Source organism: Chrysemys picta, chromosome 9 (assembly GCF_011386835.1).
Source record: "Chrysemys picta bellii isolate R12L10 chromosome 9, ASM1138683v2, whole genome shotgun sequence".
NCBI lineage: Eukaryota > Metazoa > Chordata > Testudines > Emydidae > Chrysemys > Chrysemys picta.
The window spans coordinates 39,804,067-39,827,517 of record NC_088799.1 but is presented as its reverse complement, the minus strand read 5'-3'; the positions used below and the strand labels follow the sequence as shown (position 1 = coordinate 39,827,517).

The following is a 23,451-nucleotide window of genomic DNA, read 5'->3' as shown; positions in this document are numbered from 1 at the left end:
TGAACTCCTATGCTTCTCACCTCTTCCATGATCTGTAAATCTACCCGCCGTTACCTCCAAAACATTTCCCCACTGAAAATGTCCATGACCATTTCTCAATTCCTCCTCTGATTCATGGGTTCATAAAATCTTCACTGTCCTTCCTCCCACCCTAAATGGTCCCCACTAGAGCCAGTTCAACCCACTTCAGTCCATCCTGGAAGCACGAATCTCATCCTCTGTGATAATGACTGGCTCCCTGGACATTTCAGAACCCAGTATAAAACATTATTCTTTCAGGTCTTCAGGACCCTCTCTGGCTTGACTTTCCTAACCAATCTGATCTCATTCATCTCTCTTCCTATTTTTGAGGACTTTCCCTCCACTACTCGTGACAGAATTGGTTCTGTTCCCCCACGCTTCCCGCTCATTCATTTCAATTCATTGAGACTTTATCGCCATGACAAGCTATACAAGTGTTGCCAAAGTGCAGGAAAAAGACATACCTCTCAGAGGTCTATCAGAGGCTTGGTATGACCCATTCAGGATAGGGTTACATGCTGTGTTTGGGTTTGATGCTGGTGACTTACAGAGCTACCTCTCTACTCCATACCTGTTTCCTTCTGTCCAAACTAAAATCTCACTTTGTGTCTCTGACATCTTCTTGTGGATCTCTAGCCGTCAGCACAAGCCCAACAAGGCTAAAAACAGAGCTCTTAATCTTTCCCTCCCCCAAGACCTCCCCACTACTTCCTTTTTTGGTCATTGTAGACAACACCACGATTCTGCCTGTCACTCAGGCCTATCACAGGGGCCATCATTTCGATTCAGACTACTGTCTAGGTCCCCACATCCAGGCCATGTCTAAGTCTTGCAATTCTTTCTGCTTAACAAGTTTAAGGTATGGCTTCCTATCTATCACACAGCTAAAGTTCTCACCTGGGCTCTCGTCTTCTATCTAAATTACTTCAACATCCTTTTCTTTGCCCTTGACAAATGCAAACTTGCCCCATTCGTATCCATTCAGAATGCTGCTGCATTGTGACCATGTCATTCCTCTCTTTGAATTCCTCCACTAGCTACCTCTTCTCTATCGGCCAAGAATAAGTCACTTGTCTTCACTTTCAAGCTTATCCCTGCCCTAACTATCATATCTTCTTCACTATCAAGATGTTGACTCCCACCTCTGACATGAGGCCAGCTTCCAATCCCCACAAGCATAAATATCTGCAAAGCTACCACATTTTCTGCCTTCGCAACTCTCCTTAAACCTGACCTTTGTCATGATCCCTACAGAAAACCTGACAACAATGTGATGTGTTGGGGATCACCCAGATCCATAAGGAATTCTGTCACTGCCCGCCCTGTAACCTTAATGCTATGCTGCTATGGTTCAGATCCCTACAAGCGCAAGTTCTCACCCTGGCTTCCACCAGCCTATTTACTGCTTGCAGGTTGACACCAATAGCTCTTTAAATCCTGAGTCTCTCCAAATCCACTCTCCATGAGTTTTTAAGTGCCAGACTCTCAGATCATTTCCCCCTGCACAAGTGAAACCAGCCCCCCAGTTATCAGTTCAGTTTTGCACCCACACTCCACACAGTTGCACAACAGACTGTTAGAGGGTTTGCACAACATAGACCTGCCCTTCAGTTTCCTGTTGCCAAACCTCAGACACAAGCCTTCCTTTAAAAGGCTTTATTCTCTTTTCCCTTAGCCCATGGTGATTCACTTTTATTCAGAGTGTGGAAACCCCTCTTGATTTGGGAGCGGGTATGTCTCAATGTCATTCCATTAACTTCAGTTGTCCACCATTGTCCTTTCCTGGGCTGATGGGTACTTGAAGTTGGTTTCATGTAAACAACTGGCTTGGGAGGTGCTTCTTGCTGTCTGGTGGTGTCAGAGCAGTACACAAGTGATGTGACCTACTAGTCAGAGCTCAGAGTAGAGTCAGGGTCGTGGGTAGTCGCGCCCAAGGTCCAGCCAGAGTCAGAGTTAGAAGCCACGCCCAGGGTTAAACTGAAGTCAAAGTCAGAGTTGCACTAACGGTCAAGCCAAAGTCAATAATTGGAGTTAGGGCTTGGGAGCAGGAACAAGGTGAGGTAACCGGCCCAATGAATCTAGTTCACTTGTATTTGAAGGTATGTACTGTGATTAGCTGTGAAGTGTTTCACGGTACTTTTGAGTGGAAGATGGTATACAATAATACTTTGTGTTGTACTCTGAAAGCTGGTGCTGTGGAGCCCACAAGAGACAGGCTGTAGCAAATGGAAGTGATGCAAAAATGACAGGGGTGGTGGTGGTGGTGGTAAGGGAATACGCAAGTGAATGAAAAAGAGTGAGAGAGAATGTGTGAATGGATAGGAGAATGTGTAAATGGCCTGATGAATGATGAGAGAATGTGTGAGTGAATTAAAGAACTGTGAGCTGATAGATGGGAGAGTGGGTGGGTAAACCCTTGAACCAACTGTACTGAGTATTGATAGACTAGTCATGTAGGGCTGCAGTGGAACCTAGCAGAGAGAGGAGACAAAGAATAGAGGTATCGGGGGCAACATTGCGGAGGCACTCAGCACTAGAGTGGCAGACAGAACAGCTGAAGGAAGGGCTCAGATTTCTGAGGCCCACACCAAAAGAATAGTGCTGGGCAGTTAGTTAAAGGAGAAAGGCCATAGTGGAGCATATAAAGAAGACTTGGAACACCTTCTAACCCCTGAATAAAAGGCAGTTGGACATAAAGAGGGAAGACAAGCAATAGCAAAACATCTAGCAGAACATTCAGCTATTTTTACAAGCTTCTATCAGGGAAAATATAGGGGCAGAAAGAGGAGACAAGCTGCTCACCCTAGGGTGGTAATGACAATGAAAAGAAAATGATTGTCCCCATGAATCCTTTGGGGAACATTATTTATTGCAAGTCACCAGTTGCTTAGGCCAGAGGGGATGTTATCAGATGAGAGAGATTTTCTTCTGGCATCTTATTGAGGCCCAATTTTCCGAATGCAGCCTCTAATTTTGCACACACTAATTTGCATGCTTAGTAAATTGCACACACAGTATTCCCCGTGCTATTAGATCAGAACAGGGAGATGTAATAGACTTTGACTTTGGCCAGATGGGTACAAGGATGATATTGACAACTGGGAGAGAGTACAACAAAGTTATCAGAGCAGGGTGGAAAGGACTGACTCATGAGCAATGATTGCAACAGCTAAGTATGTGTGAGTGATGGCGGAGACCTTGGCTACACTTGCAGCTGTACAGCGCTGTGAGGTAAACCTGTCTTTGTACAGCTGAGTAGGGAAAAGCGCTGCAGTCTGTCCACACTGACAGCTGACAGCCACAGTTGCGTGGCCACATTTGCGGCAATTGCAGCACCATTGGGAGCGGTGCTCTATGGGCAGCTATCCCACAGAGCACCTCTTCCCATTCTGGCGCCGTGGGTTGTGGGAAGGGGGCGTGAGTGCGGGGAATTCTGGGTCCTGTCCCAACGCCCCGTGATGCATCGCTTCGCATCCCAGAAATCCCTTTGTTTCCATCCACCTTTGGTGCCATCTTTCAACGGTTTCCGTGCAGCGTGATCTGTCTGCGGGAAACGGAGTCCAAACTGCTGAGGCGTATGCTGACGAGTCTCGCCAGCACGTCACGTTTGGCTGTCGAACTATTCCTTAAGATCCAAAGTGACAGTGAGAGTGAGGACTCCGACGATGCTATCGAGCTGTGTCATAACTATAAAGGGAAGGGTAATAGCTGTCCTGTGTACAGTACTATAAATCCCTCCTGGCCAGAGACTCCAAAATCCTTTTCCCTGTAAAGGGTTAAGAAGCTCAGGTAACCTGGCTGGCATCTGACCTAAAGGACCAATAAGGGGACAAGATACTTTCAAATCTTGGGGGGGGAAGGCTGTTGTTTGTGTTCTTTGTTTGGGAGTTCGTTCGTTCTCTGGGAATGAGAGGGACCAGACATCAATCCAGGTTCTCCACATCTTTCTAAACAAGCCTCTCCTATTTCAAACTTGTAAGTAAATAGCCAGGCAAGGCGTGTTAGTTTTCCTTTGTTTTTCTCAACTTGTAAATGTACCTTTTACTAGAGTGTTTATCTTTGTTTGCTGTACTTTGAACCTGAGACTAGAGGGGAGTCCTCTGAGCTCTTTAAGTTTGATTACCCTGTAAGGTTAATTTCCATACTGATTTTACAGAGATGATTTTTACCTTTTTCTTTAATTAAAAACCTTCTTTTTAAGAACCTAATTGATTTTTCCTTGTTTTAGATCCAAAGGGGTTTTGGATCTTGATTCACCAGGAGTTGGTGGGAGGAAGGAGGGGGGATGGTTAATTTCTCCCTGTTGTAGATCCCAAGGGGGGGGTTGGAACTGATTCACCAGGAGTTGGTGGGAGGAAGGAGGGGAATGGTTAATTTCTCCTTGTTTTAAAATCCAAGGGGTTTTGGATTTGTTTTCACCAGGGATTTGGTGAGGGTTTTTCAAGGCTTCCCAGGGAGGGAATCCATTGATGGTGGCAGCCGAACCAGAGCTAAGCTGGTAGTTAAGCTTAAAAGTTTTTCACGCAGGCCCCTACATTTGTACCCTAAAGTTCAAAGTGGGGATCTCAGTCCTGACAAGCTGCGTAACACATACGACACGAAATTGCTTGTGGCATTCACGGACATGCTCAGTACCGTGGAACGCTGCTTTTGGGCTCGGGAAACAAGCACTGAGTGGTGGGATCACATCGTCATGGAAGTCTGGGATGATGAGCAGTGGCTGCAGATGAGAAAAGCCACTTTCATTGGACTGTGGGAGGAGCTCGCCCCCACCCTGTGGCGCAAGCACACGAGATTGAGAGCTGCCCTGCCAGTGGAGAAGCGGGTGGCTATTGCAATCTGGAAGCTGGCAACTCCAGACAGCTACCTGTCGGTCACAAACCAGTTTGTAGTGGGAAAGTCGACCGTTGGAATCGTGTTGATGCAAGTTTGCAGGGCCATTAATCACATCCTATTCAGAAGAACCATGACTCTGGGTAATGTGCAGGACATAGTGGATGGCTTTGCACAAATGGGTTCCCTACTGTGGAGGGGCGATAGATGGGACACACATTCCTATTCTGGCACCACCCCAACTAGCATCCAAGTATGTTAATCGGAAGGGGTATTTCTCTATGGTTCTCCAGGCGCTTGTGGATCACCGTGGGCATTTCATTGACATTAACACAGGCTGGCCAGGAAAGGTGCATGATGCACGCATCTTTCGGAACACTTGGCTGTTCAGGAAGATGCAGGCCGGGACTTTTTTCCCAGAGCGGAAGATCACAGTAGGGGAAGTTGAAATGCCCATTGTGATCCTTGGAGATCCCGCTTACCCGTTAATGCCGTGGCTCGTGAAACCCTACACAGGGAGCCTTGACAGCAGCAAGGAACGGTTCAACTACAGGCTGAGCCAGTGCCGAATGACTGTGGAGTGTGCCTTTGGCCGTTTAAAGGGCCGCTGGCGATCTCTGTATGGGAAGCTGGACTTGGCCAAACACAGCTCCCCACGGTTATATCCACATGCTGTACCCTCCATAATATTTGTGAAGGGAAGGGTGAAAGCTTCACTCAGGCATGGACCTCCAAGGTTGAAACCTGGAGGCTGAATTTGCACAGCCAGAGAGCAGGGCTATTACAGGGGACCAACGTGGGGCTGCAAGGATTAAGGATGCCTTGAGGGAGCAATTTGAGGCTGAAAACCAGCAGTGATATCTGGTGCCCTGCACGGGAGTGAAGTGCAGTAGTTCCAATCTTTAGGAATCAGTGTTTGCTAAGCAGACTTGCACTGCCTGTTTATTTCCTGGGCTAAGGAATCTTTTACTTTAATAAATAATAAAGAATGTTTTCAAAGCCAAAAAATCCATTTATTGAAAAGAAAATTTATTTATTGAAAAGAAACACAACTGCTTGGGAATCAGAAAGGGCAAGGGGGTGGAGTGGGGAATGGTACAATCACAGATTCGTGTATGTCCTGTCTGGTGTGCTGTGCAGTGAGTGCTGCACTTCAGGATAGCTATACTGCATGGTGATGGGGATTGAGTGCAGAGGGTAAGGGTCGTGGTTTTCAGGGCTGGGTGGTGAAGATACTGGTGTTGGAGGCAGCTGGTGGCATGAGGAACCCGGAAGTTGGGGAAAGTGGGTTGGAGGTAACAATGGGGTACAAGGGAAAGAGTTTTGGGACAAGGTCTGTAAGGGGGGGGGCGTTTGCAGTACTGCTCCTTCTGCATGGCTACGAGCTCCTGGATAGCGTCTGCTTGGCGCTCCAGGATGCTTATGAGCCGATCTGTGCTTTGCTGACGGTGCTCTGTGCTTTGCCGCCAGTGCGCTGCGTTTTCCTGGCGGATCCTGCTTTCTCTCTCCCTCCAGTTCTGTGCTTTTTCATTCTCTTTAATATATTGCTGCATCACTTCTTGCAGCATGTCTTCTTTGGTTTTTCGCGGTCTCTTCCTGAGTCTTTGCAGTCTCTGAACAGGCGATAAGAGGGACAGCTGAGGTCTCAAGGTTGTTGCAGCTGTATAGGCAAAATGCAACATTTAACAGAGGCAGCATTGTTTATAGCAGACAGAGTAATGATTTCCCCCACACTTAAGGAGGGCACACACAGGGTCTACACAATAGCATAATTTTCCCATCCCAAACAGAGCGCACACAACCCACAGGAGCCTCAAAATGGTGAGTAAGGGGGACTGATTGTTTCAGGGCTGCACTGTCCTCTGGGTTTCCGTGCCTTGGGGAGAGCCAACAGCTGCAGGGGGCACCTACACTGAACACTATCCCAACATTTTCCACAGGAGTTCGTCCTGGACGATATCTCACTGCTGAGGGTGACCTGGGAAGCAAGGGAGGGTCTTCTACTGCAATGCGGTTTCCACCCTGGCCCATATGCAGCTTGCCTGTGTGCAGCAATGGTCCCCCCCCACCCCTCGTGGCACAGTGGTGCGGACACGTTAACCTGGCTGGGACAAGGACCCCGGAGGCTCTCCCGATAAACTTGCGCAAGCGCATTGCACACGTTCTGGATGAGACATTCTAAGAGATTACTGAGGCCGATTACTGCGATGTGATAAACCACATCAATGCACTATTCCGCATCTAGGCATGCATGCCTAACCCTCCTCTCCCGAAGAGCCCGCACCGAAAAAATTCCTTCCCGAAAATAAACCTGCTTACCGGGAACCTGCTCTTCTGTTTGTCCTCCACCAAGTACCGGCTGCTGCGACTGGCTACCTTCCTCCTGGCTCGAGAAGAGCTCCTGACTGCATGCCTCCAGGGATTCCGGGGTGTCTCCATCTGCCCCACCACCCTCACTCCCATTTTCCTCCTTCTCCTCCTCCTCCCTCCCCGGTTCTGAAGTGTCCATGGTGGTGCTCGGAGTGGAGGTGGGGTTAACCCCAAGTATTGCATCCAGCTCTTTGTAGAATCAGCAGTTTGCGGGGGGAGCACCCGAGCGGCCATTTGCGTCGCAGGCTTTGCAGTAGGCACTCTGCAGCTCCTTCACTTTAATCCTGCACTGCAGGGCGTCCCGGTCATGGCCCCTTTCCATCATGTCCTTTGATACCTTCCCGAAGGTATCGTAATTCCTACGGCTGGAGCACAGCTGGGCCTGGACAGCTTCCTCCCCACAAACACTGATGAGGTCCAGCAACTCGCCATTGCTTCATGCTGGGGCTCGCTTGGCGCGTGGAGGCATGGTCATCTGGAAAGATTCGCTGATAGCACTCCACGCCATGCCTGGCTGAGCAAACAGAAAGGGGATTTTTAAAATTCCCGGGGAATTTTAAGGGAGGGTCACATGGTTGGTTACCTGAGGCCAGGGCAGTAGAGTTTGAACTGATGACCAGAGTGGCTAGAACAGGCATTGTGGGATACTGCCAAATACTTCTGGAGGCCAGTCACAGCGCGTTGGGCGGCCACACTGGCACCGCAGCGCTGCAGCGGCGGCGCAATACACGCTATTCCTCTTGGAGAGGTGGAGTACATGCAGCGCTGCAACCACGGAGATACAGCACTGCAAATGCCTTGCCAGTGTGGACGGGGAATGAGTTACAGTGCTGGGGGCGGCTTTACGGCGCTGTAACTTGCAAGTGTAGCCACGGCCTAAGAGAAGATTAAGAATTTCCTCACTTATACCAGTTTTACCCCCTTGTAGCTCCATTTACATCAGCGGAGTTACTCCTGATTTACACCATTGTGAGCAAGAGGAGAGTAGTCTTTGCCACCATGCAGAATATCCTGTGTACATGGATTCCTAGAGCTGTAGAAACCAGCAAGGGCAATGGAGGCATGCTGGCAACTGACCGCTTTATCAGTCTCCTTATGATTTGCTAAATGTTAGGCACAAGTTATAACTCATTCACATTATTCAAGCCAAAGAGAGAGCTCCTGTAATAACTCACCACTGACTGAACTCAGTGAAAGTAACACAATAAATCCATAACACAATAAGATTTACAACCAATGTTTGTTTATTTTTCTTTATAATTTATGGGTGATGTATTTTGTTGGAGTAAATGACAAATCCTGAAGCCATCCTATTTGATTGCTATAACCAATCAATATTATTAAAAACATGAACACTTCAGTGTGTGAGTGACAATTCATAACACTGCATGCAGCAGGCTTTTTCCAGATATGACCCTTAGTAGATAGTCGGGCGGTAATGGCGGTGACTATTAAAGTGGCACTAAATGTTGGCCCTGCTGTGATAGTTGCCGTCTAAGAAAAGGAAAGGGTAGAATTTTTTGTAATATATTCTTGAAAAATACTGTTCATTTCCATTTCCTGAGCTAAGTACAATCTGCTATGTGAAACAGCTAACAAAAGGAGAATACTCTCTGTCAGTTTCACACACACAGTTACATACAGGGAGGATAAAGGCTAGTAATTGAGATCAGGGGACTGAGTGCTCAAACTGGGACTGCATGTATCTTACTAGTTTTGTTCTTCTACAGTATGAAATTAACTTTTTTGGTCTATTTTGATTCTCATGGGTTTGTACCACTTGAATTTTCTTTAAAAGTTTAGATTTATTCCAACCCCAAATGGTGTGACTGAAGCTCATTACTAAACCAGCAGTATTTTGTTGAGCATTACTCATTGTCTATAGGTTAATGAGATTTTGATCCGTGTGGCTGGAAATTGAAAGTGGAAGTAGCTAAATGGATGATCCTAGTTCTCCTCTCTGTGCATCACAAACACACCACACAGTTAAAGATGTTTGGCAATCTATGCTTCAGAGAGATCCAAGACTAGAATAATAGGCCCATTGCACAAGTCAGATATAAGATGCATTAGCAGAGCTTTGTAGCCAGATTTGTACAGTACAACTATAGCTACTGCTGTCTAGTGTGCACAGTCGCTCATTTGAATGAGCTCTAAAATTATTCTCAATTAAAAAAATTGTTATTGTCACACCTAACTTGGCCTCTGCAAAGTGTCCATAAAGCAGATGAGGCAGATGAGAAAAAAAATCAATATCAAGTAGTCATCACCACTAATCTGATGAGGGAGAAACTTTGACTATAAGCAATAAATCACACAAAACTCCAAGGACTTGAAGGACTAAAGATTCTGGCAAGTTTAAAAACACTCCCAATTGCCTAGTTCACTTTTTAGCCAAATCAGTTGACTGAGAATGATTTGTAAGAGCTACACTGACTCAATTACAAGTCAATACAGCACTGAACTTTAGAGTTAAGTGATTAGAAAAATAACATGGACCCAAACACTTCAAGCCTTTGTGATTGATTTTTGTTTCAAAGAGAGGAAGTTAGCACTGTATTATATCTTTTCTAGCAGCGTCATAATACATCTTATACAAAATAATTGTGATATCGCAGTAATGCATAGAGGCATCAATCTTTGTGGCTGCTTAGCATCTACCAACTCTCTTCAGTGAATAGTTGACCTCTTATATAGACATTTTCCCAGCATGTATTTCTGGGTCTGTCCTTCCATATTTAGCGGAAGTCATATTGTCAAGTAGCATCAGCTTTCAGGTGGCTAGGTGAGATCCTCTTTCCTGCTCTGGCCCCTTTATACTGATTGGTAAAAAAGCAGGAGTGGTGTAAAGGTTGCAGAAAAGGCGGGAGGAGTCCTGCAATACAGGAACTGTGGAAGACAGCTTTAAGGCTGCCCCCCAGATTTGCAGCCCATGCGGTAGCTTGGGGAGGTTACTGTAACTAAGGCAAGCTCCCAGGGCTAGAGTGGTGCAAAGATGGTTCTTAGAAATTCAGCACAGAATCTTACCCACCATTTTGCAAAGGTCTGTTTCTTGCTGCATCTCCTTCATTGCCCTCCTCCTTCTTCTTGAGCTGGTCCTTAACTCTCGTAGTTTCCCTTTTCTTATCCCTGAAGAGCTGGCACTTTCTCACAAAGATAGAAGCTGAGGAAAAAATACAGGTAGGTTCAGTCAAGCCTGAATTGTGTTCATTTTCTGACCTCTTTTGGGGTTCTTTGCTCTGATTTCGAAAACCTTCCATTAGGCTGAGTGAAATGATTGTGTCACAGCATTGCCAACCCCAGTGCTCAGGAAGCATGAGTCTGGACCAAAGAAATTATGACAATGGCAGAAAAATCATGAGATTTTTAAAATATATATTACATTTTGGGGGGGTTATTCTTTGCCTTCTGGTTTCTGAGACATCAGAAGGCACACGCTTCACATTTTCAAGCTTGTCTCCGCAACCTCAAGGGCTAGAAATGTACTTAGTCTTTTGAATGAAAGGTGAGATTCTCTTGATTTCAGCAGCTGTGGCCTCATGAAAAAAACACCAAAATATTGTGAAACTCGCAATACAATCATGAAAGTTGGAAAATGTGGAGTCATCTATTTATTATGATTATTATATACATTGGCGTAGTCACTTGTTTTTGAGTGCGCTTTTCACGTGGCTCAGACTAAAGCGCACAAATTCATGTGTGAATTTTCATCCAACAGCTAAAGCATCTTAGTCCTGGCTGTGCATGTTTAAGCTTAATCTTGGACCAAAAGAGCCTATTATGCTACACACTTGGTCCTGCATACCGTTTATCACACTGTCTTAGGTCTCCTCTTTTCCATGTAAAAATCAGCCTTTTAGGTTAAACAAAAGAAAATGTCTGAAACATTGCTAAGTAATCTTCCCCCTAATTAAATCAGTTTTCAGGAAAATGGCAGAATTGCTTGTCAGGAGCTGCATGCTACTCTTCTGGAGGCAATGCAATATTCATATTCAGTACCTTGTTTACACTGGATTTTTCCAATAAGTGTCCCTTTAAGCTAATGTTAAATGACTAGTTGAACCTCTCACCACGGAGACAGATGCAAAACTAGCTCAGCTTGCTGGGCCTGGGTTTCATCTAAACACCTGCAAAACTCTTTGAAAAAAACCAACGCAAGGGCAGTAGTCAGTAGCTAAAAAAAATTATGATGGATAGCAGCAATTATAAACCAATAATATATGGGAAACAGAAAAGATTGCTAAGAATTTCCTGCCACATGCATGTAGGAGGCATCTGGACTACATCTGGGAAAGCACACACTCAAGGAACTGCAGCCAGTTGGAGATACATGTCTGTGCTATCAAAACTAATGATAAAAAGGAGCAATTTATGTTTGCTACCTTGTACAATAAAGGGATGGCGGGGGGAGATTCAAGCCAAAGCATTTCTCTGAACAGACGGAATATAATACAACATTAATTGGCTGAAAAACAGTGGAGATCACCTTGTGAGGAGTTCACTCGCTTTATTGTTTAATTATGCTCAAAATGATTGATAACTTTCCTTAAAGAATGTGGTGCTGGGATTGCTATTAGCATAAGTGGTGACATGCAAATATGACCGACCTTAGCATTTAAATGTTGGCTCACTAGAGGAGGGTGCAGTCTAAAGTGAAGCCTGGTAAGAATGCATTTTGCTAACGACTCATTAAAAGGAAGAGGAATGGAACCCATCTGAAAGGTTTCTCTGCTGATATTCCAGAGCAAAATAATTGCTAAGAAAAATTTGGTTGACTGCACAAAAACTATTTTTTTAAAAAGCATTTTCTAGTGTGTGAAAAAACTTTTCTGATGAAATGAGAGCTTCTCAGTGATTCAGCACCTAACTGAGCTGGTTTCCTTAAAGGCTACATAAAGGCCATGTCTACACTATAAACTTACGATGGTATAACTACATCACTTAGGGGTGTGAAAAATCCACACCCCTGAGCAATGCAGTTATACCCACCTAACCCGCAGTGTAGACAGCGCTGTATTGACAGGAGGGCTTCTCCTGTCGACATAGCTACTGCCTTTCTGCCTCTCGCAGAAGTGGATTAACTACGCCAACATGAGAGCCTCTCCCATCGGCATAGTAGCATCTGTGGCAGCTGTGCCGCTGCAAGGTTTTAAATATAGACCTGCTCAAATAATTGAGTAAACTACCTTTTCTGTTTTGTCTATGCACTCCTCTGCATGCAGATAAAGCTTAAGACCTAAACTACTTCATTTTGACCTAGAACATAAATTAAACTGAAGAGGTAAAAAGGAAAGTCTCAGATCTTAGGTCCAGATTTTAAAGATGCACATGATGCCTGGTGAGACACCTAACTCCTACTGATTTCAATGTAAAAGCCCAGTAGATGTCTAGCAAATTTGCTCTTCATGATTCTGGTAGGGTCAAAAATCGGGGCATAGGGCTATAATATATAGAAAGAGGTGAATCTTTCTCTTTGACACAGGCCCCGGGCTGATTCATCTGTCCATTAATGTCATGTTGTGTTGCATAAGTCGCTCAGATCAACTGGAGATGACCAAAGGAGAATTTCCCCTGTACCCCACTGGTGAAAATCTGGCAGACACAGATCCTCTGGCTCCTCCCCAGTCACCCCTTTCTTCTCCCCAGCTAAAACTGAAAGAGGGGGCCTGTTGGAACATTCTGGGAGCAGGATACAGGCAGGGCACCAGTAGGAGAGGGTGTGACAGAGCAGAGCTTTGCTACTCCTGATTCTCCACTGATGTAAGTTAGCACTTTCCTTGTGCATCCCTAACTTGCAATGGGGCCAGGCGGTTCTGAATTAGGAACCTGCAACCTGCTGGCTACTGGCCCTCTCTGCTTCATCCAAGTTGTGTTTGGATGGAGTGGAGAATCAAGGCCAATGGTTTTGTTTGTGTAAAGTTTAACTAATTTGCAGGTTTCCTTTATTTCCCTTAATGCACTGAAATTCTCAGCCACTACTGTGTAGACAACATGGAAATATTTGATTACAAGTTAAATTCTTTTATTGGGCATGTGCGATAAAGAGTTTCTGACAGTAATGTTAGATCAAGCACAAACCAGATCTTCAGACGTACAGTGCACATGTGTTATACACCTGCATGAGAGTCAGGAAAAATGCTGTGTTTCAGCATAACTAATACATACATATCGAGAATTAACACTGTGCTGGCTGATTGCTGGATCCAGTAATAATTGACTGTTATATCAACACTAACTAGATCCAATCCTTTCTACCACATAAGTATCTAGCAGTGGAAGGGATGCAGAACTTTGCTCTAAAGTTACAGCAGAAACGTAGTTTCTACTACAGGATCAAATTTTTTGACTAAATCTCTCTCAGGGGCAAAATCTTCCTTTGAGTCTGAAATCTTTCTTTCATGATTATAAAAGAATGTGTTACCCACCCCTTTCATTGCAAAGCTAGTCCTCTAAACATAGCTAAATCACCCTGACTGCTAGGGTTGTTTGCTCCATTAGCAGGGTTATTCACAATGGGCTCAGCTGTGCCTTTAAGACATAGCCTGTGTTGGAGATGGTGGCACAGTGTTGCAGTTCCGTGGCAAATACATCTACTACTGCATACCTCTATGAGGTGCATCATAATCTCCCCTGCCCACACTGGGGTCTGCTTTGGAAAGGGAAAGTATTGATGATCTTGCCTCTCCCCACACCTTGTCCCTTTCTGACTACTGTGCCCTAGGGATTACGGAGGCAGCACTGCTCAGCACAGGGAGAACAAATGAGCATGGCCCTTACGTGGACCGTGGACATCAGAGAAGGCTTCATTGTGCCTGGCTCCCACCCAGGTGGACAATCTCCCTTTTGAGGAAAAATGTGTCCCTTTTCCCTCACTGGTGCCCTCTGGAGAGTTTCTGTAGGGAGGGTAGCTTCAAAATCCAGCCATCGCAACACAGCCAGTGGGAGGGTCCCTGGGAGATGGGCTGCATCAGTGCATGGCCCAGCTTTCCTGAGCCCACTCTCTTCTGGGCCAGCTCTGCTCATTTTTGGAACTAGACGTCCAGGCCTTGGGATCCCAGTGCAGCGGGAGTTGCAGGTGGCTTGGCTGGTGTCCCCACATGTCTAGTGGACTTGCTGTTGCCGATAAGCTGTGAGTAAGAAAAGGGTACCAATGCATTCATTCTGAAAGACAAAACAAAACTCTGTAAGTGTTGGTTCAGATACTGGGCACTTGATACCTACATCGCTCCTGTCTGGCATTGGTTAGACAATGGCAATCTCTGGCTTCTGATTTTCTGCTAAACTGTTTTACTGATGTCTCATCTTCCCAACCCACCTCCACCTCCAGCTCATTTGTTTCTTGCACCCTGTGACGGGGCAGCACCGCCCCGCACCAGCCCCAGCAGCATCAGGCCAGTAGCACTGATGGCTGAAGTCCCGCCCCGTCCATACTGGGCATGCTCCAAGTGCTCTGAAAGTATAAAAGAAGCAAGACCAGCTCAGTCTGGGCTGGCAGCCGCAGGGGAAGGACCAGACCAGGAAGCTCCTGCGGAGGACCGGCCACCGCCCACGGAGGTCCCGGGACTGAAGCCTCTCCAGGCCGGCTCAAAGCCCCACTATAGGAGAACCCAGGGAGGCGACTGACCCAGAGGCCCACAGGGAATCTAGGGACTCATGGAAGACCTCAACACTCAAGCCGGTAGGAAGCGACTCCGGGGTGTGTGTGTGTGACAGACTGGTACCTTGCCCCCAGCAAGCCTCAGCATGTTTCGGTAGGACCCCCCCCACTGAGCCAAGGGCACGGTCCTACGCCACGGTTAAGGCTGGAGGCGGGACCCGGTGGAGTGGGAGAGCCCTGGCCACGAGGCCATACTGCCCTGCAACCCCGGGGCGACCCTAGAGACTCTGGCTACTAGGCTGTATTGCCCTGCAGCCAGGGGCGATTCTATGGACTCTGGCCACTAGGCCGTATTGCCCGGTAACCAGAGGCGCAAACCCTCACACACCCTCTCTGCAATGCTGCCTCTGCCCCAGAGGCACTGCCCACCTCTGCCCTCTAGAGGGAGAATCTGATCATTGGTACTGATGCTAATAGAGCTCTTGATTTTCCCCTCCCCATTTTTAATAACATAGGACATTGTTAATAGCACAAGTTCTGACCCTTACAGCAAAATCTGTATTTTGTCTTGGCAGGGTTTCCCCTTAAGCACTTCTTCCTCCTGTTTGTTCTGTAATGTCTACTTTTAAAGCCTTTAACTAGAGAATACTTCCTGGCTAATTGCACTTTGTTAATTCTCTCCCACCCTACTCACACAATTACAATAAAAGCATAATTCTTCCTCCCCAAAATAGACACTAACAAGGAACCTCTTTCCTCACTTGTTTGTGCCATTGTTTCAGCATTATTATTCCTGTGACAATTCCATGCCTGATGGGGAGTTTTGTATTCTGTGATGTATGTATTTGCTGCATTAAATCTAAACTGGAGAAAGTAGAAAAATGAACCATACTGTATCCTGAGTCATTGTTGCCGTTTATGACAGTAATAAGTCAGCTTGCTCTGCAGGTGCTCTGTGCACGGCCTATTTGTTTTGATTGTTATTGTGATGGGTTAGATCACAGAACCCCACTTGGGAGCTGCCATCCGATGTACCAAAACTACTTCTACCCCTGCCTTTCCTGCCAACTCGGGGCCCCAGCACCCTGTCTTGCTGAGCCAGACACTCCCATCTGCTCCAACAAAGACCCAGGGTCTGAATTACTTGCCCGAAAGCTGCAGGTTTACCTGAAAGCAGCTAACAGAAGTGTTCCTGTCTTTAACACTCAGATGTCCAACTCCCAATGGGGGCTAAACCCAAATAAATCCATTTTACCCTGTATAAAGCTTATACAGGGTAAACTCATAAATTGTTCGCCCTCTCTAACACTGATAGAGAGATGTGCATGGTTGTTTGCTCCCCAGGTATTAATACATACTGTACTCCTGAGTTAATTAATAAGTAAAAAGTGATTTTATTAAATACAGAAAGTAGGATTTAAGTGGTTCCAAGTAGTAACAGACAGAACAAAGTAAGTCACCAAGCAAAATAAAATAAAATGCGCAAATCTATGTCTAATCAAACTGAATACAGATAATCTCACCCTCAGAGATGCTTCAGTAAGTTTTTTCCTCAGACTGGACACCTTCCAGGCCTGGGCACAATTCTTTCCCCTGGTACAGCTCTTGTTCCAGCTCAGGTGATAGCTAGGGGACTCTTCATGATGGCTCCTCTCTTCCCTTTGTTCTGTTCCACCCTTTTATATATCTTTTGCATAAGGCAGGAATCCTTTGTCCCTCTCTGGGTTCCCACCCCCTTCTTCTAAATGGAAAGACATCAGGTTAAAGATGGATTCCAGTTCAGGTGACATGGTCACATGTCACTGCAAGACTTCATTGCCCACTTGCCAGCACACACACGCATACAGGAAGACTTACATTAAAACACACCCATCTGCAGACAATTGTCCTGGTTAATGGGAGTCATCAAGATTCCAAACCACCATTAATGGCCCACACTTTGCATAATTACAATAGGCCCTCAGAGTTATATTTCATATTTCTACTTTCAGATACAAGAGTCGTACATTTATACAAATAGGATGATCACACTCAGTAGATTATAAGCTTTGTAATGATACTTTACAAGAGAACTTTTGCATGAAGCATATCCCAGTTACATTATATTCACTCATTAGCATATTTTTATAAAATTATATAGATTGCAACGTCAGTTATAACTGGAGAGTTTTATTTTTTTTTATAATGTTTCAATGTATTTTTAGCAATGTTTTTCTTATGTTCTACAGCAGCCTGAGCACACTGAGAGTGCTTCAGAAGTAAGTACCCCTGAGATCCATGCCTAGGTGGGTTCTTCTGCATGCACATCTCCCTTCTGGTGGGCAAAAGAGACTCAGCTGCCTCCATGGGAGAATCCTCCTACTTCCGTATGACTCTCCAGAGGGCCATGGGTGCAGAGTCATGTATAAGGGGAGAAGGTTGATAAAATGCGGAGAAGGGTGGGGGCAGGGCAAAGAAAATGCACATTATCTCCTCCCAGCCACCACAATCTTGCAAAGATTCTCTGGGAAATTATAAGACAGCCTGCAACATAGCCCCATTGGACCCCAGTGCAACACTCCTGTGCTGCCAGGGAGTGGAGGCCGGGAGGGGGGGGATATAGACATGGTGTGTGGCACACTCTGTTCTCCTAACAAGGTCAATGGGCAGGAATCTCTGAACAGGGAATGTTGTAGTCCTCTCCCATGAGTATTGCTGCAGCATGGAACTATAGGGACCCATTAGCTGTTGAGACACATAGGGGGACTATAATAGAACTGAGCATAGGTGGTCTGGCCTAGTGGTCACAGCTAGGCTGAGGTCTGCCCACAAGGGACGGTAATCGCCAGGCAGCAGCTGGAGGAATTGCAAGAGCCAGGTTCTGTAAGCAAGAGCCAGGGTCCGAATCAGGCTGGAGTTGGAGACCGGAAATCAGAGGCAGTACCCGGTTAGAACTGGGAGGCAGGAACCAGAGTCAGAATCAGGCTGGAGTCAGAGGCTGGAGATCAGGAGATCAAGCAAGGTCTGGTGTTGCAGCAGGCCAAAGTCTGTGTGGTTGTCCAGACAATTTCCTGGGGCAACCACTGGGGTTAAACAGGGGGCTTGACCAATCAGAGGGTTCAAGGTACCATCACTCTCAGTGTTGCCAACTCTGATGATTTTGGCATGGGTCTCATGATAATTATTGTTTTCCTTAAAGCCCCAGCTCCTGGAGTCAAGGGGATATGTGATGATTTCAACCTCCATTCTTAAAGAAAAAGTAAGTTTCTAGCCCTGTGGAGAAAGGTTCAAAATGTGACCCCCAGTGTGCCCTAAAGGCTCAAAAAGCAGAAGGCAACTAAAAAGAACACCAAATCTATTATTTTTACATATCCTCATAATTTTAAAGTCAATCTCATGATTTTTAGTGAGCCAATCTCGTGATTTTTGAACATTTGGGCTTGGCACTACTGACTCTGGGTCTCTTGGGGACACTTCCTGCAGCGCCTACTCTCCATAGCACTCCCTGGCTGTACCTCTGCATGACCTCACAGGTGGCACTATGGGAGTATCAGCTATCACAGGCTCTGCAGGCCTGGGTCCTTACAGGTACTCTTTAATGATGATTGGTACTGTATCTGGATCTGTCACTAGGGTGGTATGTCCACTTCCATAAATGGGTGAGGATATTTCACCTCAGGGGTCTGTCTGGGTAGCTGAACCAGTCTACACACAAAGAGAGAGAAGACCATTTATAGGTCATTAAAAGAAAATGTCAGAGCAAATAGCTTCCGTGGCTCTTACCTGCTTTCCCCCAAACCAGTCTGAATAAGAGGGAATCAGACTGAGAGGTCCAAAGACACACAGTAAGATCTGGTCTGGTTAGGAGAACATGAGTTGGTTCAGTTTGGTTCCTGCAATTTAAGAAGAGAGACTATCTAATTTAGCTTGCAGGAAAGCTTAAGACTAAATATATGAGTAGACTGTTGTTTTAAAATCCTTTTACTTTAATGCTTTGATCCGACTGCTAAATAAATATACTTTGTTTGGGGAAGGCAGTTGACCAATCTCACTGGTCACAGGTCTCATAGGGAGGTAATGCAGGTGCCTGAAACCCAGTTGGACATATAGGATGATAGATAAGGGTAAGAACACATGACATAAGTGCACTCAAAGACCAGAAAAGGGGCTAGCCCTGTACCTGTGACACCTGTATAATGTTTTTCTAATGCTTGGAGCCAATGGGTCGAATTGTACTCTCAGTTACACTGATGTAAATGCATAGTATCATTTCTGAAAGCAATGGGATTACTCCAGATTTACACCAGTGTAACCAAAAGGAAAAATTTGACCCAATAGTTCTACTGAAAATGGAAAGTCACTTAATATCAATCATATGGTATTGGAAACCTCTGATTTGTAAGGTCTTCAAAGCAGAGGGGAAGCCTTGTAAATCTCTCTTCCCTCCTCCCACCACTGCATATAAAGTAGACGTTTTACTAGGATCAGTAAATATCTTGCATCAGTCAAATTCAAAGAGCCCAGGCCAAATTCTACCCTCAGTTGTGAAATCAGTTGACTTTAATGGGGTTGCATGGATATAGTGGAGGACAGAATTTGTCCTAGCTTCTTCCATATGCTACTGCATCAAATACCTTTGAAATTACTTTTTGAAGTACACTTTTAGAAGGAAATCTGCAGAACGTGGCGTTAGCTGCAAGTACTCAAATCTTCCAGCTGGCTGTGCTTGTGATTGTGTGACAGATCTATGGACAGCCTTTCCCACTGCCAGCTTTCAGACCTTTATTGAGCAAATGTTTGATTTTAGTTGCCAATTCTTCTGTAAGATAATGAAGTGGGATGCCTGTTTATAATTAGGAGTCAGTTCTGAACAGAACAAACTCAGACTGTTGAGAGGTGGCCCAGGATGACAGCCACTATGCACTAGCTTTCTTCACTGGGGTGTGTGCTGTGCTCACAGACCTTTATGAGCACTTGAGAAAAGAGAAGTATGATGATTCTTGCGTATTTTGTATTTGGGCTTTGCCTTGGCTTGCTTACAGGTGAAGTAAAAAAAAATCAGGGTCTCCTAATGTTTCATTATTTTCTTTCGAGGATTTTCCAACATTTTTTCCCCCAGGTCTCTTCTTGTGACCTCATTGTGTTGCCTGCAGCTGTTGGTAGACACCAGAGCAGATTGAATCAATTAGTGAACTCCTCTCCCAGTGCCTGAGCTTGCTCTTGTGTGTGTCCTACACATTGCAGTAGCTAAGGCCTGACCTAAGACAATGCTGGTTAGTAGTTGGCAGTGTTGCTGGCAAGCGAGCTAAAAAGGAGGCTTCCTTTGTCCAAAAAGGGTTTGTCCCATTTGGTAGCTGTAGTTCAGTGTATAATTTACAACAGTCTGTCATATCCCATAACTGCATTTAACTTTCATTTTTTGACCAAGGAATTTATTGCTTATTAATTTCCTAACAATTTTCAATAAAAAAGTTGTTTGAAAAAGTAACAGGGAGTAGTAATTTTTGCACACTCATTCACACGTATACTATACCCCTCATACACATGTACCACAAAATGTGTGTGATTCTCATCTCCCTTGCACTGGGTAGATATAGATCAGGAGCAACTCCATGAAAGTCAGTGGAGTTATACTGCTGTAAAACTGGTGTGAATCCCATCTGTGTTTATTGACCAGCCTGAAAAGAGCCTCCATCCCAAACGTGTCCACACGAATACAATGGGAAATCTTTTCATTAACTAATTCCTAGCTAGGATCAGGCAATTAACCAGTGAGAAGCTTAATTTGCCAGATTTTGTTAAGTTTCCCAATATTATTGTCCATTTTAACTCTCAAAGGTCTGTCTGTTTAAAAATCCTAAAGCTCAAGACAGTTTTACATTAACACATATCTTTAATCCAAAAAATGGATCAGAGATTCCCACTAAAAATCCTTGCCTTCCCTTTAAGTTTATAAACCACAAAAGTATGTCATACTGTCCTTGTAGAATTATTTCATTCCAATTGCCCTTAAATAAAGGTCCCACAATTGAAAGTGTTCATTCTGGTTACAGAGATATTAGTGGGTACCAGTCATACTCTCATAGGCGTGTGCAGCCCATTTCATTAGGGTGGGCACCCAGGGAGCCCCGCCCTAGCCCCGCCCCATCCACTCCCTCCTACTTCCTGCCCCCTGACTGCCACCCTCAGAACCCCCAACCCCTCCGCTCCTTGTCCCCTGACTACCCCTACTGGGACCCCTGCCCCTAACTGCCCCCCAGGACCCCACCCCCTATCTAAACCTCCCTGCTCCTTGTCCCCTGACTGCCCCCCTAGGATCCTACCCCCTACGTGTCCCCTGACTGCCCCAACCCTTATCCACTCCCACGCCTATCCAACCGCTCCCTGCCCCCTGACAGGACCCCCAGAACTCCCAACCCATCCAACCCCCTCTGCTCCCTGCCTCCCCCAACCCCTCTCCACACCCCTGCCTCCTTACAGCCCCCCCCCCAGAACTCCCAAATCATCCAATCCCCCCCAGCTCCTTGTCCCCTGACCACTCCCTCCAGAGGCCCCCCCACCCTAACTGCCCCCCAGGACCCTCCTTGCTCCCTGTCCCCTGACCCCTATCTACCCCCCGCCCCCTGAAAGACCCAGAGACTCCCATGCTCCATCCAAACCCCCTGCTCCCTGATTGCCCCCTCCAGAGACCCCCCTGCCCCTAACACCCCCGCCCGGGATCCCACCCCCATCCAACCCACCCTGTCCCCTGACTCCCCCCACCCCTTAGCCAACCCCCCTGGCCAACTCCTTACCATGGCATGCGATGAGGCTCCCAGCCTCCCCGCGGAGCCAAACGCTGCCCCGCGGGAGCGCGCTCAGCCCTGGCTCCCAGAGCACTGCACATGCGGCGGCAGGGCTCCAAGAGAGGGGGGAGGTGTCTGCCTCCCCATGGAGCCAAACCCTGCCCCATGGGAGCGTGCAGCCCCGGCCCCCAGAGTGCTGCGCGCGCCGCAGCAGGGCTCATGGGGAGGGAGAAAGGTGGGGGAGGGACCGGCAGCTTGCTGCGCTCGGCCGGGCTCTAGACTTAGAATGAACTTTTTAAGTGAACCCCCTCTAAGTCACTTCAAACTCAAAGACACTCAATTTGGCTCCCATCCCATGACAATGTTCAATAGCTGCAAGGAGGCATGCAATAGAGGCAAGGAACGGCATGGATATATTTCCCAGCCCTCTGGCCCTGAGAAATTCTCCACCTCAAAACAATGCAAGAACTACAATAAACTGACCATCACATTTCTACCATTTATAGTAGTTTTTATGATCTAACAAGAAATGTGTCTGAACAGTATCAGTCATTTCAGACAGGAAATTCAAATACCTTGTCAAGAAAATCCAGACGCTATAATCTGTCCAGACCCTGTTGGCCTTTCCAACACAATCATCTTCCCATAGTTAATTCTTTCTCTTCTATTAGCACAAACTTTCTCATTCCATATCTATTAGCAAAAGAACACAAGACATGTTGGCTCATCTTCAGCCCACCTCTAATACCGTCTGGCTTCTGGGCTTTTGTCCATCAGGGTTCTTTTCCGGACCTGCTGCCATTAGTCTTTTATATACCAGTCCCAAACCCCTTTTCCTTTAATAGTCTACCAAGGTCAAATGCACTGCACGTTTGAGTCACATTTTAAGGGGCCATGCCTGGGATGATGAGAAAAGTGAGACAGGGAGATAACTGACAACTCAGTAAAACAAGTAAGTGAAGTATCTGAGCACTAGCTACATGTCAGTGTTCAGGCTGCCTATCAAAGGCTTTGCCACAGATTTTCTTTTTGCAGGGGAACACTTGAAATAACTGTGTTAATAAAGGAGATGTGACGTGTGTGTGTGTGTGTGTGAAAGAGAGAGAGAGAGAGAAGGTTTGTGTTGTGGTGAAAGACAGAATGGGCTGGGCAACATTGGTCTTGTTTGGAAGAATTCCATCTCTGATTCATTCATTTGATTAATTAATGTTTGTGGAAGGCTTTGGCTCATCTCTTGTTAATACTGTAATGTAGCCCTTGGAATCTTTGTGAAAATACTGCATAAGAAAGGGAGACTATTATGGGAAATATGCAGAGGATGAATACAGTCGAAGAGTCTCTGTGAAGGCATTAGGTAGTATTATTTTTATGATATTGTACCTAAGCACACATGTCACTATTTGCTTTTCTTATTTTAAATAGCAATATATTAGCTCTCAGATGCACAAGTAATTTTTTCTTATTTTAAAAATAGCCATATTTCTTGGGGGGGAGTATCTGAAAGACATACTCTGAGGGTTAGATTAAGCCTTCAAGCTCAGCTCTGAGTAAGGGATTGCACATATCTGCTCCAGCCCAGGAGCAGCTATGGAAAGGAAATGTGACTCAGTTTCACAACTCGTTCCCTACCCCTGTCTTACTTGGGCTGGGGTGGGAGGTGGGGATGCCCTTGAAAGGGCACAGCTTACTTTTCCCATGTGCTTGGCCAACTTCTCTGGCCAGCCAAGGCCATAACAAGGAGTGACCAGAGAATAGGAGCCACTGTCCAGGTAGGAAAAGCAAGGGATGACAGAACTCTTACTCTACCTTACTCCCTCCCTTGGCCAATAAGAGGGGCCCAATCTAGCCCATAATGTCCTGAAATTC

At 46.0% G+C, this 23,451-nt stretch overlaps 2 long non-coding RNA genes across 2 annotated transcripts; both read right to left on the bottom strand.

The window, feature by feature from the left end:
- Positions 1–5,862: 5,862 nt before the first annotated feature.
- Positions 5,863–10,389, bottom strand: LOC135973706 (uncharacterized). The gene is made up of 3 exons (XR_010590676.1): positions 10,256–10,389; positions 7,174–7,738; positions 5,863–6,514 (listed from the first exon to the last, which is right to left on the bottom strand). It is a non-coding gene; the product is annotated as an uncharacterized LOC135973706 (long non-coding RNA).
- A 2,840-nt stretch (positions 10,390–13,229) lies between these two features.
- Positions 13,230–21,731, bottom strand: LOC135973705 (uncharacterized). The gene is made up of 3 exons (XR_010590675.1): positions 21,595–21,731; positions 18,584–18,693; positions 13,230–14,385 (listed from the first exon to the last, which is right to left on the bottom strand). It is a non-coding gene; the product is annotated as an uncharacterized LOC135973705 (long non-coding RNA).
- Between the last annotated feature and the right edge of the window lie 1,720 nt (positions 21,732–23,451).